Raw genomic sequence first — 4,838 nt, 5'->3', positions numbered from 1 at the left:
GGGCCTCGGGGCGGGGCTGAGTGGACCTGGCTGACTTTGAGACTGGGTCAGGGTCTCACACCTATCAGGAAATGACAGGATGCGTCATGGGGTCAGACGGGCGCCTCCTCCGCGGGTACAGTCAATACTCCTACGACGGGCGCTGACTACCTCGCCCTGAAAGAAGACCTGACCTCCTGGACCGCGGCCCACATGGCGGCTCAGATGACCTGGCGCAAGTTGGTCTTTGCCCCTAATCCCGATCGATGGAAGGACAACCTGGAGATCCGGTGCGTGCAGGGCCTCCACATTTACCTGGAAAATGGGAAGGAGATGCTTCGACAAGCAGGTACCAGGGTGAGGCCTCCAGAGCAGGGCATCTGTAGGTTGGGGCTGGCTTCCCACGAATAGGATGGAAATGGGATCCCTGTCGGAATGGGCTCTCCTGGTCGGACAGGAGTCCTGCAGCTTATTCAGTGACGCGCCCTCCAGCCCACCTTTCACTAACGGTCCACCCAGGGATCCAGCCCCTCCTAGACATGACCATTATGCTCTCCGGGATCTTGGACTGCAAACGGTTTGGGCGCCTGACTCCAAGTCTTCCCAGTCATTCAGCCTCCAACTAAGTGAGGACATTAGTCTGTGTCCCTAGAGACCTGGAGACTCCCACTCTAGGGTCCTGCCCTGGTTCTGCATATTAACAAGAATTGGGAGGTTATCTCCCCACTGCTATCCAGGCTAGTGTGTGGGCTGTGTGCTCCTCTAGCCACCCCAGGTGTGCCGTCCATTCTCAGGATGATCACATGGGCACTGCTGGAGTGTCCCATGGCAGAAGCAAAGTTCCTGCATTTTCTTCCCTCCCCTCAGACCCTCCAAAGGCACACGTGACACACCACCCTGTCTCTGCCCATGAGGTCACCCTGAGGTGCTGGGCGCTGGGCTTCTACCCTGCGGACATCAGCCTGACCTGGCAGCGTGCTTTGTTGCCTGCCCTGGGGTCTTACCCTGTCCTGGTGTCTGAGTGTGCACTCCAGGCAGTGACAGCGCCCAGGGCTCTGATGTGTCTCTCTAGGCTTCTGAAGGTGAGACCCTGCCATGGGGAGGGGTGGGCAGAGGGGAGGACTGGGTGGTGGGGAGTCTGTGGGACACTGTGAGCATGAAGTGGGCTTTGAGAATGTCACCAGTTATACTGACTGACCTGAGTCTGTTCATGATGATTGTCCTCCAACAGCGTAAGGCAGCTGCCTTATGGGGACTGAGTGATGGAAGATGTGTTCACGCTCCCACCTCCTGACTCAAGAACAAATGAGGGGGGCTTGCCCCGTCCTCTCCCCACACTTTCTGGCCCAGCAGAGGTGGGCTGGGCCCTCACTATCTCTGTCTTTACTTCCTCGTATTCTGAGCTGCAAGCTGTTCCTTCCGCATTGAAATGAGGTTGTGGATGTGACTTTGTTCATTTCTTGCCATGAAGGGTTGGTGGGGAAATTCAAGGAGAAGATTGTAAATTTTGAGGGGAAATAAATGTAAACACCAAGAACTTTCCAGAGCTCATGAGTTTGCTGTGCTGAGCTTTCCCAGGTGTGGACAGAACATGTTTTGAAGACCAAGTGTGGTCAGGGCCTGTGCCCAGGTGGTGCTCAGTGCATCGTGGGCTTTGCCGTGGCCACTCCTTGGCAGGGTCACCTCTCTGCTCCTCTGACCTTGTCCCTTCAGTAGAACCTTGTCCCATCAGGACCTGTGGTCACTGGAACTCAGACATCACTGAGGCCTTGAAATGTGTCCTAATGCAGCACATCACCAGGACCATGAACAGTGAGCGTTTCCTGGGGTTGGTCTGCCTGGGATCAGGCCTGGATGGGGCCCCAGCACCCATCTTCTGGGTGTTTGTTGTTTCTTGGGTTTTGTAGATATTATGCCTGTTACTGTTTTCATGTGTGAGTCATGGTGTACTTATTTGGTTGTCCCCGTCTGAAAGCAACAGGGTACATGTTACCCGTCATTGTCCCGCAGGCCCAGGGGTCCCTGCACACAGGACTCTGTGGTTGGAGAGATGCATTTTCAGGCTCCTCCTGCTCTTTCCTCCTTCTAGGGCCTCAATGTTCCAACCCTCTGATCAGCTTGGTCTTTCTGGGGACCTGCCCCCACCCTGACTCTCTGCAGGAACCTCAGCCAAGAGCCATCTCATCAGCGACCCAAAGACACTTGTTACTCAGGAGATGCCCAGGTTTTTAGGAGCTCAGTGCCAGGATCCAGGGGCAAAGACCAGACATTTTCTCTTACCCCACAGGTCTCTGTCCACAGACCCATTAATAGTAAGAGTGCCCCAATAGTTGAGGATGCTGGCACCTTACCAGAGTCGCACTCACTGATGAACAAGAGTCCAGTCCACCTCCTATTGAGGATGGTTACATGGTGCATACATTTATGAAAATTTCTCAACAAATTGAGTCAGAGGAGAAATTCAAGTTCAGCCACAATGTGATATTGCTGCCCACCTCCCAGGATAGTAAAAATGAAATAGACAAAATCAATTGTTAGCAGGAATTTGGACTCACTGTATCTCTCATAAATACCTAGTGGGAGAGTAAGTTCTTTCAAATACTTTGAAAATGGCTTGGCAGCTCTCACTACCCAAACACTCGCTCACCCAATGCCCCAGCATTTCCACTCCTGGTTATATCCCCAATAGACACACAATATGTGTGCGAAAACATATGAAGAACTTATTCATAGCTGCACAGTTTGCAAAATCTGCATATAAGACAAATTCTCATGAGCAGTAGAGGAGTGTGGTGTGGTCATAGACTCGAACAGTTTTAGCCCTGGGAGTGAATACGCTACAACCACAAGAGCCACGGGGAGGAGAATGGGACATAATGTGGAGACAGAGCCAGGTTACAGGGAGGAGGCCATTGTAACATTCCTTCTCCCGAAAGCTGACGGAACTCACCTGTGGTGTGGCAATCTAGTCAGGGGTGAGTCGGGATGGGGGCAGTGTGTGACCAAATGGAATTGAAGAGGGTCCGGTGAGAACTGGAATGTTCTGTGAGTGTTGTTGTTCCCACCTTCACTGTGTGAAAATCCGCTATATCCATGGGATTTGTCCACGTCCCTCTGGGCATGTGATCATTCATCTTTTCACCTATTTTTAAAATTCTATCTTTGTAATTTCACCCAATTTCCTATTTGATCTGGTTCTTTCTCAATTTTAGATTCTGAGGGTATCTCTCTGTCTGTCCTAATTCTTACTTTCCCTGAATCCTGTCTGTATGTCAAGAATAATTCTTTCCAGGGTAAAACCTCAAAACAGAAGCAGAAGCAGAAGTGGAGGAAGAAGAGGAAGAGGAAGAAGAGTAAGAAGAAGTGGTTGTGTAGTGAGTCACCAAAGAGCAGGACTGTGTGGCTGACTAAGGAAGCACATCATGGTCTCCTGTGTGGTCGTGTGGACATTAGGGACTCCCAGGATTCTGAGCGGGTTGGCACAGCTCACCTGGAATGGTCTCCATGTTTAACATCCCTGGGCCCCGTAGGAAGGACTGTGGCATTTCCCTCAGGAGAGAGACCAGCATTCTGCCCCGGTGGAGAGGCTCAGCCTGTGCCCATCCTGGTGTCAGCCTGATGTTGGGACCAGGGGAGCCCTGAGGACGGTGCCCACTTGGGAATGGTGTGTGATTGTGCAATGAATGGAGGGGGAGGAACATGATGCAGCCTTGGCTTTCAGTTTAGCCCAAACAACAGCTTTGATTCGGAACATAGACCCGCTCACAGGGAACAGACACCTTTTCCGGCCCGTCGTTCAGCTGCTCATGTGGACCAGGAGGACAGCCCTCAGGAAGGAAGGTCTAGATGTACAAGATGTAGGACATTATCCCACAGGCCTGGGGCTGGCTTCCTACAAACCCGGTGGGGGTGCAGGAATCCAAGGGGCTGGCTTCCCACAAAATGGGATCCGTGTCAGAATGCCCTCTGCTGGTCAGGACGGGGAGGAGTCCTCCAGCTCACTCAGTGACTCACCCTCAGGCCCACTCAGGAGTGTCGGGAACTCCCCTTCTCCCCGGGGTTTCCCTTCTCTATTGGTCAAATTAATGGCCAAGTTACCAATAATCACCGCAGTGGCCGGGAGAGAACTGAGTGGGGATAAAATCGCTCCTCTTTGGAGATGTCCTTGGCTCTCCACACAGAGAGTGTCCCCTACACCTCAGGTGACATGGTAATGGCATCTCTGTGGGAACATAAGGTCCAGGAACCCTGTCCCTATAACTATAGGCTCAGGGCCCCCGGCTCGTCCTCAATGACACATCCCTGCCCAGAGCTCGAGAGCAAAGGCCAGCCAGGTAAGGTCTCCTTATGTCCAGCCTCAGGGCAGAAATCAGGAGACGGTTCCAGGAGGGGACATGGAACTGGGGTGGGTCGTCCCATCGGGCAGGACAGGCGCTACCCCCCGCCCCCGTAAGGGACCCGAGCACAGGGCTTCCTTTGGGATCTGTGCCGAGGGTAGGACGGCCAGGGCCACTGAGCTGCTCAGCCATGTGCAGAAGGGTCTGCTTATCTTCTCCAGACCTGACCGAGCTTGAGGCTTGGATGTGCAAACCATTGTAAAATGGATGAGATTGTTGTGTAGAATTAGGGTGATTACTTTAAAATTCTGACATAAAATAGGTCCATTCACACACACACAGACATAGACAGATATTCACCCAGAATCATAGTTTGTGGTATAATAACATGATATAAAGATAACTTTAAAATATATATTTCATTGATTTTTTTAAAAATATATATTTTATTGATTTTTTACAGAGTGGAAGGGAGAGGGATAGAGAGTTAGAAACACTGAGGACAGACAAACATTAAACAGT

The 4,838-nt window shown here is 51.8% G+C and overlaps 1 pseudogene; it reads left to right on the top strand.

Annotated features, from left to right (window-relative positions):
- The window catches only part of LOC102758866, a 1,743-nt pseudogene extending 903 nt beyond the window's left edge, over positions 1-840 (top strand).
- Positions 841-4,838: the final 3,998 nt, after the last annotated feature.

The sequence above is a fragment of the Myotis davidii genome, unplaced genomic scaffold (assembly GCF_000327345.1).
Source record: "Myotis davidii unplaced genomic scaffold, ASM32734v1 scaffold3487, whole genome shotgun sequence".
Taxonomy (NCBI): Eukaryota; Metazoa; Chordata; class Mammalia; order Chiroptera; family Vespertilionidae; genus Myotis; species Myotis davidii.
The sequence above is the reverse complement of the archived record's forward strand: the minus strand, read 5'-3'. Positions and strand labels throughout refer to the sequence as shown.